The 22,330-nt window shown below is 40.1% G+C and overlaps 1 protein-coding gene and 1 long non-coding RNA gene across 3 annotated transcripts in view; one reads left to right on the top strand and one right to left on the bottom strand.

Annotated features, from left to right (window-relative positions):
• Positions 1-312: 312 nt before the first annotated feature.
• B230110G15Rik (RIKEN cDNA B230110G15 gene) lies at positions 313-19,003 on the bottom strand. The gene is made up of 4 exons (NR_131103.1): positions 18,805-19,003; positions 17,819-17,897; positions 10,635-10,722; positions 313-718 (listed from the first exon to the last, which is right to left on the bottom strand). It is a non-coding gene; the product is annotated as an RIKEN cDNA B230110G15 gene (long non-coding RNA).
• Positions 17,421-22,330, top strand: part of Lmo3 (LIM domain only 3) — a 219,289-nt gene continuing 214,379 nt past the window's right edge. Inside the window, exon 1 of one of the 2 annotated variants that reach the window (XM_030255087.1) lies at positions 17,421-17,770. The gene's annotated coding sequence lies outside the window, so the exon portion shown is untranslated. The remainder of the gene's footprint in view (positions 17,771-22,330) is intronic. The other variant, NM_207222.3, reaches the window with a different exon arrangement.

Genomic DNA, 22,330 nt, shown 5'->3' with positions numbered 1-22,330 from the left:
AGCTGATTAATTATTTTCTGTTTAGGGAAGAAAGAGAAAGAGGGGACTGTAAAATCTCTTACTACTAAAATAAAGTTTTCTTTAGTAAAAATCAAAACAGTAAAAACTCAAAAATGGGAATAGGCAAGGGTCAGCATAAGAGATTAATACCAATGTGACAGGATTCTGTGAGCAGTGAGCTGGCTCATCAGCCAAGTCCTCTTGCCTCTAACTCTGGCCACCTGGTCTCAATCTTGGGGACTCATATGGTAGAAGGAAAGAATTAAATAAAACCCATCACCCTACACACAAAGTAAATAAACAAATGTATTTGGTTCGGGCTTTTTTTTTTTTAATGAGAAAATGAGCAGTTTTTAAGGAAATTAAAAAACATTCATTCCACAGAGGACCGATGTCTTTTGTCACCTCTCAGAAAATTTAATCTGTAATGTGGAGGCTTGGTTCTATTTAAATGAGTACAGTGGAGCAGTGAAGTTATGATCTAGGCTTACAGATGTGTGATATAGTTCTGTGAAGAGAAATAGTTTATAAGTCTCTGAGGTTTTCCTCTTCATAAAGGCTTTGTCTCAGCCTCGCCTTAACAATATTGATTTTTCTAATTACTAAGTTATTACTTGGGACTTCCAATTCAGTGTGGTTGATTGGACACTGTTTCTTAGAGTTCACCACTTTCCAAAGATGTGTAGTAATAAAAATCATAAAGCGGTCGAGGAGGTACCTAGAGAGAAGAACACACAAAGATGAGCGAAGTCAACCAATTTTGGAGAAGTGAAAAAAAAAAACAGAATGCTAACTAAGGAGGCTAGAGGAAGCTTTTGGCCCCACTTTTTACAGCAGGGACACAGAGGGGGGCAGTGGGGGTGCCCTGAAGAAAACTGGGTGCTAGCAGTTCAGCCAAAGGCAGCAGAAAAGGGGGGAACAGAGTTGGCTGAGAAAGTCCATAAGGAGCAACTGGGCTCTTAGTGGGTGCAATGAAGACATTGGTCAAACTCACACCTTTCTTCCACTGATCAGACCCCTTCTCTAAGGACATGGAACCCAAGGGACAAAAGCCACACAGGGAAATACAAACAAGCATGGTGTAATAGCAAGTGCAGATCATGATGGGCAAACTGGTCTTTCTGGACCTCCAAACAGCCGGGTGCATGACCTAGAGGAAAACTGGAAATAAGGAAGCAGTTGTGGTTGGGGAGTGGTTAACGCAAGGGCCTCTGATCACACACATGTGCGTACGTGAGTATACTGTTTACATACATCTTACATCTCACAGGGAAGAATTTCCTTCATCCACAATGAGTTTTGATATTGCAGCAGATGGTCATACATGAAAAGCGGGGAAGCACACAAATCATGAACCTAAGTGCACCTTACACACCCATGCACATGGTGAGCTATAAGCGGAAGCTTGATCCTCACTTGGCCTGATTTTGTTTTCAGAGATGCAGCTGTAAATTGCACCTGAATGATATGTTGCTTAACCCAGGGTTTATCCAAGAGTTCTAGCGAGGTATAAAGTCATATCACATTAGCAGTCTCTCATTCCTCTTTCGGATATTGTAACTAACGGAAACAAGTGTCTTGCTTTGGGAAGAAGATGTCCTTACGTGTGTATTTAGACCACTGTTTACACCACTGTTTACCATACAGGGGCTTGAGGTATCCTGTTCTTCGGTGGAATGCGAGAAACCATACCTGGTGTGAACACACACACACACACACACACACACACACACACACACAGGGAGAGAGAGAGAGAGAGAGAGAGAGAGAGAGAGAGAGAGAGAGAGAGAGAGAGAGCTCAAGTCAGAGATAGGGAGAGAAAGACTGAGACGGAGGTAGAGAGACAGAGACAGAGAGAGACAGACAGACAGAGACCGAGACAAAGGCAGATAAAGAAATATTATTCACTCTTTAAAAAGAGATGAGAAGCCTACTGTTTCCCTTAACAGAAATTGGTTATATTAGGCTATATGAAGTAAAGGAGAGATGGAATAAAAATCATTGAAGCTTCTCACATATATTTCTCTAAAAAAAAAAAAAAGATCAAATAGAATAATAGAGCTAGAGAATAAAACTCTGGGAAGGACCAGCAGAGTGAGGAGGTTAGTGAAAGGGAGCAGATAGACCTGAGGACAGGGCGTAGCAGACGCACGGGTTACATAAGCCTGGGGACCTGATGGACTACACCAGGACGGCAGTTCATAGCACACTGCAACGGAGATTTTGTTCACTAAGGAGATCGTGACCTTTCCCAGCAGGAGAGAATAATGGGCAGCCGTGATTGACAGGCGTGGGAATTTGTTTCACTGTACCAACCACTTTACCGCATGGACTTTATCTCGGAACACGGTGTCATATGCCTCAAACAGACACAATGGATTTCAAGGAAGAAGCCATGCTACTTGACACACGTCAGTGTTGCTCGCCAGCACGTGTCTCTCCACCTGCATTTACAACTGCCACCTCCACAGATAGTCAGCATGTGCGTGCAAGCTCCTGACATATGACATAAGCACAAAGTGCGAGCGCTGGATGATTGACACCGCAAAACACATACTCTTTATTACAAGGTGCTCTCTGCTTCGTTTCTGTTTACACTTCAATTCTGTAAAGACATTATTATTATTGGTAAATTGTACGTGTTGAAAGGTTAGGTGATACCAAAGGATGGTACTGTAAAGGCGTATTTATAAAGACTCTGCTTTTTCACAGATGAGCATCATTCATGATGTTGAAGGTCCACTACCTTAGATAAATTCACTCATTGAAAATTCTTCTCCCAAACGCAGAGCCCAGCCAGTCTTTTGTCCTTAAATGGAGGCTGTCAGGCAGCTGTTATCAGATATCTGAGGCGAGCTTCTAAACACTGCAACTTAGAGCAAGAGGAAACAAAACAAAACAAATAGTAAAGCAAAAAGTAAAATCAAGAGGAGAAAAAGATGACAACACAGGAAAAAACAAGGTGGTGTGTGTGTGTGTGTGTGTGTGTGTGTGTGTGCATGTAACAGCAATTTCTAAGCTATATAGATGAGAGAACGTATGTGCTCGTTGCCCTTTGCATGTTTGTTCAAGGTCAAAACCAATTTCCTGATACTATAGAGCTTTTGTTTCTCTTATTTGCCCCCTACTCTCATGAGTGTAAGCTAGAGTTCTTCAGAGGCAACAAAATACAAGAAGACACATAAATTAGAATCTGAAATATCTTTGCGAATGCAGCTGTCTTTGGTTAAGCTGGTCATTAAAATAGTATTTTTACTATCATGTGACAGGTTTAATGTTATTTGTAAATTAATAAATGTTTTAATATAATTATGTGTCACTTAACAAGGAATATATGTTCTGAAAATCGCTTCCTTCGCCAATTTTACTGGTGTGAAAATTTCGCAGTGTACTCCCTCAGACTGAGTTGGCTCTGGTGTGTCTAGTTCACACAGTCTGAAGGGACGGCTGTGTACACAGTCTCTCACGAACTGAAATGTCATTATGTGGCATGCGCCTGCTGATCAGCTCTCGTGTCTAATACAATACCCACAAATATAACCTACACAAAGAAAAGCACTTTGGGATCTTCAGTCAATTTTAATATGTGGGTTTTGTTGACCAAGATATGTGATAAACAGTGAAGTGCAACTTGTGAAATGTGTATCACCTGTGTGCATGCAAAAATGAGAAACAGACACAGACATAGGTGTGCACATATGCATGTGCACACACACACACACACACACACACACACACACACATGCACACACTCAAATTTGTACATACTATCCTAAGGACAATGACAGGGTCCATGGAACAAACAGAAATTATGCTGATAAAAAAATAACAGAGGAGAATGTTTACATAGCCTTAGTGTTTTGAAGATAGAATAACTATTTAAAATAAATAATCTAGAAATTTAAAATTTAGTGGATGGGCTAGAGAGCTGGGTGAATGGTGAGGATCACTTTCCTCTGTTTTAGAGGAGCTGGGTCCATCCACACACCCACATCCACATGTACACTACCATCTATATCTTCAGTTGCAGGGCATCTGATGCCCCTCATCTGGCCCCTATGGACCCCCATGCATGCAAGTGGTGTATATAAACACACAAGAGTGTAGGTTTATGTCCACACACAAATAAATGAATAAAAAATAAAAATTTAAAAGTATAATTCAGTAAACTTCTCAAAATGAGTTGCAAAAGACTAAGTAAACTGAATGTGCAAAGGGAGGGAAAAAGGCAAGAAAATTAGATAATAGGTCCAGAGGTTTCTGTATTCAGTAATGAGAAGTTCAGAAAAAAAAATATTAAGGGTATTAATTCAGAGAGACAATACACAAAACCACAGAACTGCGGGACAAAACTTGCCAGAATAAAGGAATAAATGGAGCAAACTGACCAACAACAACAACAAAATTACCCTAGGAGCCATGCAGTTCACAGCACTGAGGACCAAAATAACTCGAATCTCTCTTCCAAAAGCTGACGGATTGAGTATAAAAATGAAAATACTTGTAAGTGGAAAATGGTAAAATTGATGCACTAAGTCTTTTTAAAAATTGATTTTGTTTTGAGTTGTGTACCCATGACATCCCTGTAGAGATATGTGGATCTGTGTGCAGTGCCTATGGAGGACAGAGGAGGTCAGCTGATTCCTGGAGCAGGGCTATGGACAGTCATGAGCTGCCTGTATAGAAAACAGGGAGATACACCAGAATGTCTTACAGAATCTCCATGTCTGCAGCTTGAGGAACAGCCTAGCCATGGAAAGTCAGGATTCCCAGCAAAGCATTTCCAGGAGAAAGCAGTGAGCCCATGGGCTTTCCCTCCCTCACTCCATGATTGCTATATGAGGATAATTGTTTGGTGTGGAGAATATTGGCACAGAGGGAGTGCAATTGGATTTGAATATAAGGGAATTATCCCATGAAGAAAAAGGGAAACTTGAAAGAAAAACTCACCATAACACATCACTCTCAACTTACCTGGGTAATAATTTATCTGAAAGCTATTGATCCCTTTCTAGCCAGCCCAAGTTGAAATCTTGTAAGCTTACAAAGCAATGAAGAAAAAATAAAGGACAAAGTAGGTAGATGACCACGAGAACAGTCACTGCGAATGCCTAGAGACTCAGATTCAAACACACCAATTTATGTGTAGGACTTCAGGATATTTTTAAGTAGCAGTGGAAAGGTATAATTTCATATTTATGAAATTAAAATGAAATTTCACATACTCTTTTATAATATAATGATGATACTTCATACTTTAATCAGACAATCTGAAGCACTTTATAAACATTAGCAAATTAAGTCCCACAATACCCCATGTGGTAGTTAATAATAGTCATTCATTATATACTCAGTCGTTGAAATGAGACATCAAGAGATTAAATGATTTGCTTCAAGATCATGCATTCCCCGAGTTCCAGGGAACCGTTGTCGGCAATTGCCCATGTATTTTGCTCTAGCTGTCAATATTCTCTTACCATTTGTGTCACTTCAGATAATGGACTGAGCTCTCTATTTGCTGTCATTATCTGGAACGCAGGATCACTTGGCCACCTTACAAATGCATAAAATTTCCACATTTCCCCTCGGGTACGGTGAAGCACAAACCCACTGCTTACCAAATTCCTTTTTATTTCCAAGTATATTTCTTGATGTGAGTTTTTTTTCTCAATGTAAGCATATTTTCAGAATAGCACCTATATTTAACAATTTATGTTTTGAAAAAATCTATTCACCCTTAATTAATCAAATATTTATTAGGTGATTTCTGTAGACCAAGCACTGCAGATTTAACTCTTACCATCACGAATCTTCATGTCTACCTACAAATGAAAGGATGATTTTAACAGTGGTTACAGTAAAGCCAGCTGGGGGTTACAAAGGCAGAGGATGACACCAAGCAATCATGTAGCTACAACCAGAATAGAAGTTACATCTGATTATTATTTTTGCGGGACTGTTAAGGTGGAAGATAATGCCCACAGGCAGATTGCTGAAGCCTTGTGAGATAAAACTCTGGATAGTCAGTGATGACAGAGAAATATTCAGTTTGATAGCAAAGCATGCAGAGGAGAGAGACAGAGCAAGAGAATGAATCTAGCCTGTTCTGGAAGGTGCAGAAACAAGTGCAGAGTGATAGTCTGTCTCTGAACTTCAGAGGGGTGGTGATAATGCTTCAAGACAAAGAGAAAGCCTCAGAAAACTCACACTATACTTCCAGTACTAGTGCTCTTCATATATATATATGGAGAGAGAGAGAGAGAGAGAGAGAGAGAGAGAGAGAGAGAGAGAGAGAGAGAGAGAGAGAGCGAACAAAAAAACATGCCCACCAGCTGCATGGCACTCTGCTGGGAAAACCCTCTCTACTCCCCACATCAACAGAGCAGTGGCAAGAAGCCATATTTAAAAAGAACCCCCAAGTCTGCAGCTAGAAGGCTCTGGTGACAAAGCTGCCTCCCCTCATGGTTCAGTCTCCACATCCAAAGCGAGTGTCACCAGACTGTCTTCTTGTCTTCTGATATATGAATCTAGATAAAATGAAAGAACTTTTAGGTTAGCACCACTCAGTGTTCTACCAGGTAGCAATCTGCTCCGAATCATAGTCTGGAATGAAGCTCAGAGAGACAGGATTTCACATGTGACCAGCTCTGTGAGGGAACACTGTTCCTGAAAGAAAGCAGGCAGAGGCAGGAATACAACTGTGCCAATCACTCATCCTCATTCCCAGAAGCTAAGCAAAGAACCATATCCTTGCCTAAATGAGAGACAGCATAGCACACATGGTCTGTTTGACATAGCTCCTCAACCAGCTTGCTGGCCCGTACTGTTGCATGTGGAGGTTAGCGAGGGAGGCCAGGATAGTCTCTCATCACTGTCTACCATGTCTTCTCCAATAAAGTATTTCACTGAAGCAGAAGGTTGCCACTTCAGCTAGGCTCACAGCCATGAGCTCTTGGGCTCCAACAGTATCTGCTACTCAGGACTCTGGTTACAGACATGGGCACCTCTCCTTTATGTAGATACCAGACATTCAAACTCAGGTCCTCATAGTTGCAATAAAAAATTCTATCTAGCCCATCTCCCCCTTTTATATTCCTCTCATTTAATATCAAATTTCAAGTTTAGAGAATCTGCCTTGTCTAGGATTTCTCAGTGAACACAGTGTGATCTGGAGTTAAGTTAGGTGTTTACATGCTTCAGACTCCTAAATACTGGGATTATTTTAATATCTTTGTATTTGTTTAGCTGTCTTCCTTTTCATCTTTATTATCCCCCTTCATTTATTTTTTATTCTCTATTTTTCTTCATTTCTTTATAACAACTAATCTTCACTGTGGGCTATACAGCTTTTAGAATCACTTCCCAAGAGACTGAAGTGATTCATGAAATTAAATCAGTGGTGCAGAAGACACATAATGGGATCAGACCAAGGAGAAGGATAACCATGGCATGGGAGGATAAGAGAGAAAAGACTTCAATAAAATAGTAAATAAGCAAATGAGGATTAGTAAAATGACCACATAGTCAGAAATCCACAGAGAGTTAGAAATTTTGAATGTGGGCTGGAGAGATGGCTCAGGGGTTAAGAGCACTGATTGCTCTTTCAGAGGTCCTGAGTTCAATTCCCAGCAACCACATGGTTGCTCATAACCATCTGTAATGGGATCTGATGCCCTCTTCTGTTGTGTCTGAAGAGAGCAACAATGTGCTCATGTAAATAAATAAATAAATAAATAAATAAATATTTTTTTTAATGTTAGCAGTCTTGATTTTTATACCCTGCACGAGGTGTACAATGCTGCTCTCAGAAGACAGGGCTATTCACTGGAAATGATTATACGTGCACACACACACATATGTATATAACAATATATATATATATATATATATATATATATATATATCACTTCTCATCAAGGATGGCTCAGGGGAACTCCAAACAATACATGTCATTATAATTGTTCTTAGAATCCCATGGTAATTAGATAGTAAGATTCTATTGTGACAGTAATACCCACAATAGTTTTAGGACATTAAGCAATAAATCTTCCTTTGACTAGGAAATTTTCTAATTTCTGGATAGTATTTGTAATGCTGAAAGGAGATTTTTTTGACTCCCTGGAGAAGAATAATATCAATGGCCTCAATCCAGTGCTGGGATCCTTGTGCTATATATTGTCATACTAAGCAAAGTATGCTCATTAATGCAGTAGTGACATGATAGTTAAGCGAGTGACCATTTTTTAGTTGGATTTGAGGCTTCACAAGAGTATTTTATGCCTAAATTATAAACTTAATCAAAAGTCCATGACTGATGAAATCCTAGGCACTAGAGGAGAAGTAACTGATTTTTCCCTAAATAATCTTGTCAGACTAACTTCTTAATATTTATGTTTATACTAATAGATTCTAGCTGCTCTTCATGTTGGTCAGAGAAACTTCCTTTGCTTTGAATAGTAGTTAATACAGAGACTCATAACTGGTCAAGGCCCTCAGAATAAGAATAAATGGACAGTCATATATGGTCCATCTATATCAACCCCGTTATCATGATTCAAGGCTTGGCAAATATTGAAGGCTTGCAGAGAAACATCAGAGTTAAATGACATTAGGTTGAATAAACCTAATAGACATCTTTGGAATATTTCACCTAAATTTTGCACAATGCACACTGTCCCAAGAAAACCATGAAATCTCCTGTAACAAAGGTAACATTTGGAAGAGAAAAGATGTTTTAATATGAACAATAAAAGAAAGATAGTTTTTATTATTATTAGATGTGTGTGTGTGTGTGTGTGTGTGTGTGTGTGTGTGTGGTATTTGTATCACATTCAAGCTCCACCCTCATTAAACTCTCTTATCTCCCTCCTAATCTCACTGCATCCTTTCTTCTTCCTAACAGTCCCCTTTCCCTGTTCATGTCCTTCACATATGTGTGTGAGAGAGATGTGCTAAGGTTGATTCAAGTTACTCTCAGGAGCATGAGTGAGTATTTTATACTAGAACATGGGGAACTAACACATGATCACACTATTAAAGTAAAGGCCTCTCCATTCCCAAGCAACAAGATCTCATCAAGGAAAGGTGGGGACTCAGGAGCCTCTCTTCATTCTGTAATGAAATGTCAGTAGGTCTTTCTTGTCTAGATATCTATAGCCACTATAAGCAAAACAACAATAGTCAGCTCTCTTCTATGGCCCATGACCTCCTCAACTAGAGGTTCTGGATGAGAATTACAGTATTAGGTATGACTTTACCTCCTGAAAAGTAGACCTCAAACTCAACAAGAAGGTGGCTGAATAACCTCATAATAGTCCTGCCACCATTGTGCCAGTGGGCACAACTTGTCTGGCACATTGGTGTTTTGTGTGAGATTCAGCTTTACCTCACTATGGCCCACAACTGAAGTGCATGATTGCTTCAATAGCAGAGTCTTCCTATGCAGCTCTGAGAGGCAATCATTAGCAATGACAACAGCCTATGTTGTTCCAGAGAGCATCCCTGGAGCATCCCCGAGGCATCTCTGATTAACAACTTCTAGGGAAATATCCCACACTTCAGCCTAGCATGTTTGTTTAGTTACCATTGCCTTCTGGGAAGAACCTTAACCCCAAGCCACATACCCCGATCCAAATACTTTTTATAACTATATTTTGAATTAGCTTACAAATGGTAGTGTTTCAAATACTTTTTATCCGCTGTTGTTGTTGGTTAACGATTTGCCAACAGTTCCTTCTCTTCTAAAAACGTCTCTTAAAATTTTCTACCAACAATAACCCCCCCTTTTAAACTAGCACTCAAAAGCAAAATAAACTGCAGGACTTACTAAAGATACTGGGAAGCAACAAATGAATGATGAGGCCTCATTAACGAAATCATGAGGAAAAATAAGCATTTTCCAGAACTGAAGGAAGAAGAAACCATGGTAAACCAGAATATGTGAGACCTCGTAAAAGCAGATTTTATTGTTTTAAGAGGGACAATTGCAACTATAAATGCTTATGTTTAAAAGGAAGCAGAAACATCTTAAATAGAAAAACTTAATGAGATACCTCAGAGTCTTAGGAAAACAAGAATGGAAATTCAAAATCAGTGGATGGAAAGAAACCAAAATTGAGGCAGATTTGGTTGAAATGGAAAAGAAAAGAATGAAACAAGAAATGGATAAATGAAGTGTTGGTCCTTTGAAAAAATAAGTGAGATTGGAAAACCTATCTCTAAACTAATCTGAAGAGAAAGAAGCTCCAGGTAATAAAATTAGGAGTGTCTAGGAACATTTGGGAATATATATCCAATATATTGCAATGAATTATAACGTATACAAGAAATCAATAAGTATAAAATCAGAACATGTGACCTCCCAAAAATTAAGACAGAAAAAAGTTTAAGTAGATCTGTAACGAACAAGGAGGTTGAACAGTAATAAAAATGCTCTGACAGCTGGAGAGATGGCTCAGTGGTTAAGAGCACTGACTGTTCTTCCAGAGGTTCTGAGTTCAATTCCCACCAATCACATAGTTGCTCACAACCATCTGTAATGGGATCCGATGTGCTCTTTTGCTGTGTATAAAGACAACAACAGTATATTCATACACACAAAATAAATAAAATCTTTAAAAAACAGATTATCTTACCTAAAAGCTCTAGGCCCAGATACATTTACTGCTGAAATTGTCCAGATCTTCAAAGAAGAACCATTATCAATGTTCCTGAACCCATTTCCTAAAATGGAAAGAGAGAGAGAGAGAGAGAGAGAGAGAGAGAGAGAGAGAGAGAGAGACTCTATAAAAATCCCTTCATAAATTATTATCAACAACAAGACAGTAGTAGGCCAATCTCCTGCCAAATGTGGATGGAAATTTTCTCAATAACAGACTTAAAATTGATAAAAATGACCATCTTCTTTGCTAACCCAATGGACTTCTTTACAGTGGTGAGCTTAGAATTAAACAAATGAAATCATAAAAACTCAGAAAAGGAATTTGTAAAACTAAAAATAAGACGGCCAAATAAACAACAACCAACCAAGTAAAATAAAATGAAGATGTTCGTGCATAGAGAAAACCTTCTGATAATATGATCACAACTACAAAATTCAAGCAAGACAACTTGTAACACTGAGGAAAAAGGCCCGTTTTAAGGGATAATTTCATTTGTGTTTATATCCTTATCTCTTAAACTTAGCCACACAGTCACTAATACCAAAAAATGATCTATAAATTCAAAGTACAATAGTATATCATGTCATAAAGTCACCAGGGGGGGATCACATTTCTATTAAAAAAAAAAAAAGTATTATATCTCCCTGACACAAAGAACTAGGAAACCACAATGACAACACAGACGGTAAAAGCACAACAGAAACTCCCAATGGTACAAGCCTCACTTGGATCGTTCATTCTTGGAATGATTTCAATTTTTTCAATTTCTTACCTTCTCATAAAATTCAAAACAAAGAGTGCCATGGTTCAGCTGCCCACATGGGGAACTTGTTTCTCATCTTTTACTTCGTCAAAGCAATAGACAGAGCAACGTAGAGCTTCTTTGGGGCCACTTCCCCTTCCCTCCACTTTTTATCTGCCCCACTGACTACTGTGTAGCTTCTAATAATTTATAACATGGAGGCTGAAAAAGAAGCGTCCAACCCAACCAGCATGAGTGAGGAGATATCAGGGCAAGAGGTCAGCAGTGTTTTCTGAAAAGGACCATTTTATAAATTATTTAGTTGTGTATTGTCGACTCAGATCTGACTTCGTTGCGAAGGAGTTTGGGAAAATATGTAGATAATTTTGGGTGACTCTATTATGTTAAAAATTTAATGACCACAAAGCAGGTGGCAGGGTAGATTTGGTCCGTAAGCACTAGTTCGTTGACAACTTTATTTAGTCTTTTTGGAGAAACCAGAAAGTACTCTGAATTTCATAAAGCCAAAATATCTTCTAACTGTCGGAAAGACATTTTTTCTCAAATAAAGACAAAAACATTAAGTTTGTGGGTGATATTTGAATTGCTAATACTCTCATTAAGATATGCGACTAATGATGAAGATTTTCTGGAACGAAGATGCCCATGTTCCACAGAAGAATAAGCCCCAGACCAATATCTTTGCTATGCTGCTGGAGAGAAGTCCATTAATAGCAACACAGGGTATCAGAGGCTTAGGACAGAATGTCTGCTTTGTGCACACTTTGACCCAAACTCGGGAAGCTATTAAGTGATGTTTGACTGAACAGAAGCTCTGATCAAAATGGCACCTGAGGGCTGACTCTAATTGCATCTTACTCCTGTGACTCTAATTGCTTCACTCATTTCTCCCAAACCTTAAACCCCACTAAGATCCTCAGTCCATTTTTGCTGACTATTCACCCTCCTTGTGCACTACTGGGTCTCAGGCTTCCTCATCATCTGTCCTGTTGATCAGCTTAGCCCAGCATGATAGCCAATCTTTCTCACGTAGCTTCATGGCCTTTGACTCATGGGAGTGGCTAAATGCAGCCTGAATTTAATCTGCTTCCTAGTTTTTTTCTGTATCTTCATCCAAACTTGACCAGATCAACCTTACATCACAGGAGTGGCTGCAAATCTCGGACAGATTCTCCACCCTGCTATTGTGACTTGGTTCTCTCTTTCTTCAGAGATGCTCCAAAAGCTCTCTGTTGGTTTCACAGAGCAAATGTAACTTTTTACTTGGTTTCTTTTCTTTCTATTATGGTGTATTTTTAGTTTCATAGTTTTGCATTTGGTGCAAATGTGGAGTGATGGGGTTCTATGATCAGAATCTTAGCAAAACTGTTCCTGGAAGCAGACAGAGCTACTATTCTATTCCTAGATTAGATATGCTTTCCAATCTTACTGGTGTTCACTAATATTAATTTCTCGTAGCTATAAGATAGACATCCCCCATGTATATCTCTCTGTTGACTAGGGACCAAGTAACCTATGCAAGCCATTTGACCTCCTCATCACACCTTATATCAACGTCTTCCACAACATAGAATTCATTGTCTTATGGTCAGCAACAATCGATACCTCTGATGTCCTCATCTGTAACCACATGGGGAATTGTTTTAGGGATAACGCTACTCAGCAAGGTTCATTCAAGATGATTTTTTTCTATTAATTAAATAATTATAGGAGCAATGTCTCACAACACAGTGCCTAGAGTGCTGTGTCCGAATGTTAGTCTGAGAGTAGGTGCCACCATGAACATCACCTTGGAACTCTTTCTTTAAACTCTTCCTAACTCTCAGCTGATATAACTCTTTTGTTCACTAGTTTAAAAGTGACTATAAATACTCAAAGAAATGCTCTGATACTTTTTTCTGGTGGATCTTCCAGCCTGTTCTCATCTGAAGACTTATACAAGGTTTTCTCTTCCAGTATCCTTTTGTGTTACTGTGATAGGAACAATGATCAAAAGTAACTTGTGGAGGAATGGTTTTGTCATCTTCCATGTTACAATCTATTAGAGACGGAAGCCAAGACAGATACCTCAGGTAGGATTCACAGAGGAATGTTGCTTAAAGACACATTACCTGGCTCATTTTCAGCTCCCTTTGTTATATAGCACAGACCCACCTACCTACAGATAGTATCATCGGTAGAGGGCTAGGCCTTCCCACATCAATCAAAAAATCCCTACGCATGGCCACAGGTTACTCTGCTGTAGGCAGTTCCTCAGTTGTTGGTTCCTCTTCCTAGGTGTGACAACCTAGGCAACCAAGATGAACCCTTGAAAGTTCAGATTTATAACTATACCTGAATTGCCCATTCTCCAGTCCTACAGTCAACTCCATATGTTCACAGGGTCTTACACAAACCACTCAACTCCAGAACGTGGGTATTCTAATTATCTTCCCCATAAACATTCTCAGCCACATGTGAACAGTCTACAATATAACCAAACAGATTTATATTTTCCCCACCAGCAGCTCATTCCTTTCACCTGTAACCCTAATTATCTAACTGTATTCATCTGTGACTCCCTCCAGAACTTACACAAATCTGTCTTGCCTCCTACCAGTGTTCCTAGGAAAGTAAATGATACCCTTTTGTAAGGGAAATATCACTCTCGATTACCAATTTCTGGTGGCTCTCAGCATCCATCACACTGTTCAGTACCTCTATGAAACACTCCCCACTCCTAAGATTCTGGACATCATGTGCCCTACTTCTCTGTAATCATGGTCCATGTAACATCCTTCCTGAACCTTGTTTATCTCTATACAAGACATTATCATTAGCTAATAGTTCCACTAAGAACATTGTAGCAATTCTTGAATTTCCATCATTGCGTGCATATAAAAGCAGTCTGTAACCAAACTGGCCTCACCTTCAGACATATCTCTTCTTTGTTCTTGGTTCTACAGCTACTGAGAAGCTGACACCCTTCTTCCCAAATCAATGGCAGTCCCATCCTTTAGCCATACTCTTCCTTCAACTCCTGCTCTACCAAGATTCCTTCTTTCCATCTTTCCATGACAGTGTAAGTCAGAAAGTGCATTAGTTAACTACCTTTACTGTGAAAATAACGTATTTTCATCCATACTAGAGATAAAGGTTATATTTAGAGAGTCTATTGAATGGCCACGAATCAGGACCTGGTCTGGTCTGACTCACCTACAACGATAGGTAGTTTTGCTGCTTTTATAAGCAAATAAGAAGATGGACCCTGTGGTTTTGCTTACAGATGAACTAATGGTATTTTCCTCAGCATCACTGGGACTTCTGTTTAAATGACACCTTCCTATCTGTGGTATTGAAACTAGAAGCCTACCAGTCTCTTTCCATTTACTAACCCCTTTGTTTCTCTACAATATTACTAGTGTATAACACTACAGTTCTTACTTACCGTATAACATCTATAACCTGCAGTAGCATAGAGTCACCATGGGAGCAGCCTTTTATGTTTTATTACTGACATATTCCCTATCAATAGAGCACAGTTTGGTACGTAAGACTATTCACCAAGTATTGAGTATTAAATCATTTAGAAAGCAATATGCTAATGATTAGTCGACATTTATATGCCAACTCTAAAATTATGCTAAGTCCTCTTGATTCACAATTTTGGTTGTGATGCTTGAAACAGCAAAATACAATTTTCAGGTGTTTATTGTTAATAATAACACAATTAAAGAATAATTTTGTTAAAACCATCTTCTATAGGTGAATTTTACTATATTCCTAGTATAGGTATGTAAGAACTTTGCCCAGATATGGAATGATCAGGCTATGGGACATGTGCATGGCCTTTTGGATAATGACAAACTGTATTCCAAATTTTTCAGAAGTGAAATGAACACATGACATTTCTTCTTGCTAGGTATGGATGTGAGTAAAGGGGGTGTGCTTGGGATATGTCTAAAAATGCCACAGAGACTCTCAGGAAAGCCTTCAACCATGTAAGTATCCTAAGCTTATGTGGTTATGTACATATCCTAAGCTTACACGGTTAATCTACAAAACCAGACAATTCACTTTAGCTAATGTACAAATGTGTGATGATTCACAGAAGTTCCAGATAACTGTTTGACTGTTATCCCTGAGCAGAAAACAGGGACTGGAAGCATTTGCCATGGCAGAGACTTCAAAGATACTGGCCATGTATTGTTCTCCAGGGATCTGCTTTATTTAATATTTTATGATTCACATGTATATGTGTTCTATAGAGTTGTTTTTATATGTATAGAGTACAATAGACTTTAGCCATAAAGCTCCTGGTTACTGAGCATGTATGATCTAATCAGGTTCAGTTTGCCATTCCTTCTCATAACCAACGAATCAATTGCAAGCATAATAATTAAAAACAAAAGGAACACAAACAAACTGAAAGACAAAATGTTGGAAAAGAGAAGACCAACTCACGGAGCCCCACCTTACACATAGGCAAGAACAGTTTAAGATCTAGTGAAACGATCATAGTGTGTGACCGCACAGAGTACAACTTTTACAAAAGACACTGACCACTTGTATCCACCCGCTTGTTTGCTGCCCTTCAGTGAGGCAGAGCTAAAAGAGACCCTGTGTTTTAAATGGCATTCGAAATGCAGCTTCATGTTATCCATAGCCTATCACCCTTACAGGAGCTGGTATGAGGCCTGAAGGTGCTGACCAGCAGCACGGTGCTGAAATGCCAGGCACAGCCAGATTTGGCTGCATTCTGGTGGATGTGGCACCCACACCCTTTGGTCATATTCTCTGGACTCTCATTTCTCAACACTCAGGAGGCACTCGGGAAGAAAGTCTGCAGACCTGCGGGAAAGACTCGTGCCTCACCTCTACCTTTCAGCTCTCTCTGACTCAGAAGCAACTCAGCTATCTAAGCCACTTTTACGTTTCCCCCGGCAGTGATTACGGAATCGCACATACAGTATCGTATAAATTAAACTAAGTGAAAAATTAACTTCCTGGAGAAAAACCACATGCTGTCCTCCTCCAAAATATGTGTTCATCCTGACCTTTCAGAGGCAACGACACATCCCAGCCTTTTAACTTCATGAAAATCTTTCTCGATAGCTTACTCCCAGGGCAGATTTATGTCCGGAAAATTTGGAGTTGCTTACCAAAAGGATGAGAGTCATTTATTTTCCTGTTTCTGGTCTGCCACATGAATGAGATAACATCAGCTAAAATATTCAGCAGAAGCTGGTAGACGGGTTTTATTTTTTTTTTTCTCCTTTCCCTCTTTGAGACCAGTTACCTATTTAACTCCATCCTGTCAATTAAACCGGAGAAAAAATGCAAAGAACTAATTAGGCAACTGTGTAATTTTAATTAGCTGTTTTGATAATTAAACTAATTAGTTCCCCTGTGTTTCCACAATATGTGGTGGACTGGTTTTGATATCACAGCTTCCGAGTTCCATTCCATTAGTTAATTAGTCACTTTTGCATTAGAAAGCTTTATTAATGGCCTTAATTTGCAGTTGAAATGAGAAATCTGCTGTCAATAATTTGGATAATTGCCTACTGTTTGATTATAAAGTACAAAAGTAGCAGAGCCCCATTACATATGCAAATCCCGGGGGGTTATTTCCTGGATGCTTAGCTTTCTTGATCTACATTTCATCCTCTCTTGCTTTCTGTTTTTTTTTTTTTTTTTTTTTTTTTTTTTTCTTGACCCTGTTAGGGGGAAGAGAATCCAGCTTATTAAGAAAATGAAGGCCTGTTTTCTTCCCCCTCCCTTCCCCTTGTCCTGTACTGCATGTATGCTTGTGCCTGCAATTGTTAAAGTTATTGCTTGCTTTGTACCTAATTAGTGTCCTTGGAATTAAATGAACAGCTCTGTATACACCTCAAGCTCCTGCAGCCATGTTTGTGCATTGAATAATTGATTCTACTCTGCTAATCAGATAGGGACATAATGAGCCAGTTTAATTAAATGGGGATCTAACCTGGTGAACACTGGGAAAATATTTGCTCATTTACTTTGTAAAAGGCCACAGTTGCTTTTCATTGGATGGAAGGGAAGGTTACAGAAAGTAAAGTAGGCTTTCAGAGCGGCACATTACAGTGGTCCACTACCACGGCTGGAAGAGCAGAAGGGTCCAGTTGGTTTGGGACTGGGGGCCAGCGTGGGAAGACTTTAATCAAAGGACCAGAAGACGCTGAAACGGCTGCCAGGTTTCCCTGACTCTCCCGAGGTGTGAGCACTGCTGTTCTGCTATGCACAGGGAGGCAGGTTTCTCGGTCATACATGGTCTTTAGTGATTTCCAGAAAGAATTCAACTCACTGCCCTGCCAGTTGGCGCCCGTGCGACCGCATAAAGGTAAGACACTGATGCAGTTTGGCTTCTTGGCCAAGCGACAGGACTGACCTGATTGTTTTCCTGTGACCCCGTGGAGGGTGCCTGCTGGAAATGAGTAACCAAATGTGTGTCTCCTGCAGCCTTATTTCTGTGCAGAGAAGAGAGAGAGAGAGAGAGAGAGAGAGAGAGAGAGAGAGAGAGAGAGAGAGAGAGAGAGAGAGAGAGAACAAGGCGTGGGAGGGAGTAGTGCAAAGTTCTCTGAGCATTTTCCAAAAGGGAATTTCTTCACACTTCAGGGGCAGCAGTTGATCATTTTCAAACTTCAAGCTGACCACAGCAATGGTTGTGTGTGTCCACCCAGGTGGAATCTTGGGAGCGCGAAGACAACGCTGGCCTTTAAGCGTAGACATTTACCCACATTTTCAATTCCACATTAAGTGAGACACATCAGTATCCATATAATCAGTGAAACAGGGTCCAGTTGACCACAGGCACCACCATGCTCCTCTAATTCCTACTGCACATCAGACTAACTTTAGCTGCAGGGATCAAACACTGGGAGGCCGATATAACCACACATGGTGCTCATCTGCTGGGGTGCAGAAGGATAAAATAGCATATTGACCCTGAATCTATACTCTGAGTCATAGCAATTGTCATTCTGCCACTGTATCACCTTGTTGCCGCTGGCAATGTAATTAAAGCTGTGAGGACTCATTTTCCATCCTTATCTCTTAAGCTCCTTTGAATCAGAAACTGTTTGTCTGTGGTAACACAGCAAACCTACTACAAGGCTATATGTTTATGTATGAATGTTTGGTAGCTTTTCCATTTAGGGGGGGCCGAGGATGTGGACATAATTACCAACATTCATCTGAATAATATGTATGAACAAGTGCTGAAGGCCCGGTGCACTGGGCACATGCAGCAATTCTTGTCCCTACTGTCTTGTGAATTTTTATACATGCACAGAGCTCAAGGATGATCTATATAAACAAACATATACGCCGCACACATGCATGCACACATACACACAGAGTCTAAATTTTACTCACCCCCTTTGCTCCCCTATTAAAATTCCAAGCGGCTAAGAGGATTTTCTCAATTTAGTCATACTTTTAATCTTCACTGAAATGACTGATGACTTCTTATAATAAAAAGTTGACAGGCTTACATTGCGCAGAGGTGGATTAGTTTCCCTTGGTGATGAGGTTTTCTTTTGTGCGCCGTGTGTCTGTTTGATGGAGGTTTAACAGAAAGCATTTTGGCAGAAATTGGATGCAGCAGGGATCATCTGGAGATGGCTGCTGTTCGATATTAACTGCACACAGTAACTTTTTTTTTTCTTCTTCCTTTTTTTTTTAAATTTTTTTTTATGTTCTTCAGCCAGGTGACAGAGAGAATGAGCCAAATGTTTCTCTCTTCTTCTTTTTTTGTTTTCCTTTTTTCTTCTTTTTTTTTTTCTTTTTTTGCAAGTAAAGATTTTTTTTTCCTTTTAAGAATAAAGTATTTTGCAATCTGCAAACACCTCAAAGTACACTTATTGTACATGGCCCATTGTTTAAGCAAAGCACAGGAAAGAGGCTTTGCAAGGAGGGACTAGAACACAGATAGCTGAAAGGTGTATTTCTAATTGCCAAATGGCTGGGGCACTGTACATATCCACATGCAGACAGGAGCTGGATACAGGTAAGAATTAGATGTTTAATGGGAGATATACTTTTGATACTTGACTAAAATTTAAAAAGGGGGGAAGGTGGGACTTGAGGACTGCCCATCCTTAACTCTCTCCTGAAATACCTGCTTTATTCCTCATTAGAAGCATTAAGAGTCTCATAATAGAGACTTACCAGCTGTCAAATATTGTAAAACATGCTCTGAACCATATGTATACATTTATCCTTGTAAATATTACACACTGAGCAAATAAACAACAAAATGGATACATCTCGTCTGACAGGAAATCTCTGACCAGGTCAGTGAGTCCGTAGCCTCTATACCTGATGCACTCAGTCCAGGCATTTGCAGTGTATCACTCTGCATTTGACATGAGGACGGTAGGCCTGAGCTCTCCTGTCCTGTACAAGTGAGGATTTCCTTTAATCAGGAGCTTGATCTGTGTGTGCTCATTTAACACACCAGCGAAGCTATCCTATCTAATAGCAAATATGTATCTCTAAAAGAGCAGTGTTCTTTGAAATATGTGAGAATTTAATTACTGCTTTAATTCTCTGGTAATAAAGAAAACCTTCAAGTCTGCTCACAGTGGGAAGTTCTTAGATCCCAGCAAAATTCTTCTGATAGAGACAGGACAAGCTTAATCTGCACTTACCTCGGCTGCAGAAGGCAGCATTGACAATCCTGCCTGGCTTGTCAAGTTTCAAGGACTTGCAATCCTTAATTTAAACACTTGTGAGATCTATGGGGCCTGTCAGTCTGGTTAATTAAGGCCCTCATCTTTCACCCCATCCTCTCCACCAAAACAAAATCTGGCTCTTTTTGAATACCACTTAAAGTGTTATCTACTGATTAAGCAAACAGGTTCGAGTTTAAGTAGTCTATCTTAGGAGACTAAGTGGAAGAGCTTTTGTTCTGAAAGGGAACGCAGAGTAAAATCTTACTGGTGAGTGTCAGAGATTGGTCAACCTTGCCTTCCTCAGCTCTCCCACTTCAGAACTAATTAAAGAAATGTTGAATAATCCAGGATGGGAAATGATGGTGGAGTGGTGTGTATGTCACCATGTTGGCCAGGACTTAATTTGTGAGCAATGGAGTGAGCTTCATGTATGTCAGATGACACTCCGAACTGGGAAACATCAGTTCCTTCTCATTTGTAAGATCTGAGACTCTGGCAAGCTTGACCAGGAAAATTTGTGAATGAAAATTTGGTATCCTGTGGGAAAACAGCGTCATTTGCAAAAACCTCAGGCTCAGGTCATCAAGATGGTTTTTTGGGTGAAGGCACTTGCCACCAAGTCTGAAGATCAGAGAATGATCCCTGGGGCCCTCATGGTAGGAGGGCAAAAGCCATTCCTGGAAGAGCGCGTGCGCGCGCGCGCACACACACACACACACACACACACACACACACAACCAGTAAATTAAAATGTAGTTAATCAAATAGGGGAGCAGCTAAGGGTTGAAGGTGTATTTACAGAAATATGTGTACTTAAAATACAAATTCAGGGAGATATCAGTTGATATTTGTTGCCTTGGTGTCAAGCCCGAAAACCAGGTATCCAGCACCCAGGTCAAAAGTTGAAAGTCATCACCTGTGCCTGTATCCACAACACTGTGATATGTGGAAACAGGAAGATCTCTGGGCTTAAGGGCTGCCCTTCAGACTCCAGGCTCAGAAAGGGACCATGTCTCAAGAGAGTAAGGTTAAGGCCTTGTTGGGCATCAATGGGAGAAGAGGCCCTTGGTCCTTGTAAAGGCTGCATGCCCCAGTGTAGGGGAATGCCAGGGCAGGGAGGCAGGAGTGGGTGGGTGGGTGAATACCCTCATAGAAGCAGGGAGAGGGGAATGAGATATGGGGTTTCCAGGGAGGATACCAGGAAAGGGGATAACATTTGAAATGTAAATAAAGAAAATATCCAATGGAAAGAAAGAGTGATAGGGCAAGAAACCCAAAGTTATCTTATGGATTTTATATGCCTACCCATAGACTCAAGCATTCTTTCAACATATGGGACACACATCACACTCACATAAACCATCCACACGTATGTACACACATGCTAAAGGGGAGATGGACCAAAATGTGAGATTATAATCATGAATAAATGAAAATAGCCCACTAAAGAAGGCAACCTACATAGAGAGCCCAACTTTCCTGCATCCACAGGGAACAAAGATATGAAATGGCACAATTTATATAGTGCTCGGGATGGAACCTGGGTCATTGAGCATTTTAGGCAAGCACTCCAACTAGTGAGCCGCATCTCATCGTGTGTATCGGATTGTTAATGAATACTGCCTAATCAATCTAAAATTACTTTCATTCAAAGTCACAATTCATTTTTTCCAATTTTTATTAGGTATTTTTTCATTTACATTTCAAATGCTATCCCAAAAGTCCCCTATACACCCACCCCTGCTCCCCTACCCACCCACTCCCACTTCTTGGCCCTGGTGTTTCCCCTGTACTGGGGTATATAAAGTTTGCAAGACCAAGGGGCCTCTCTTCCCAATTATGGCCGACTATGCCATCTTCTGCTACATATGCAGCTAGAGACATGAGCTCTGCAAGTACTGGTTAGTTCATCTTGTTGTTCCTCCAATAGGGATGCAGACACTTTCAGCTCCTTGGGTACTTTCTCTAGCTTCTCCATTGGTTTCCCTGTGTCCCATCCAATAGCTGACTGTGAGCATCCACTTCTGTGTTTGCCAGGCACCAGCATAGCCTCACAAGAGATAGCTATATCAGGGTCCTTTCAGCAAAATCTTGCTGACATATGCAATAGTTTCTGCGTTTGGTGGCTGATTATAGGATGGATCCCCGGGTGGGACAGTCTCTGGATGGTCCATCCTTTTGTCTCAGCTCCAAACTTTGTCTCTGTAACTCCTTCCATGGGTGTT

This window comes from Mus musculus, chromosome 6 (assembly GCF_000001635.26).
Source record: "Mus musculus strain C57BL/6J chromosome 6, GRCm38.p6 C57BL/6J".
In the NCBI taxonomy this organism is placed as follows: Eukaryota; Metazoa; Chordata; class Mammalia; order Rodentia; family Muridae; genus Mus; species Mus musculus.
The sequence above is the reverse complement of the archived record's forward strand: the minus strand, read 5'-3'. Positions and strand labels throughout refer to the sequence as shown.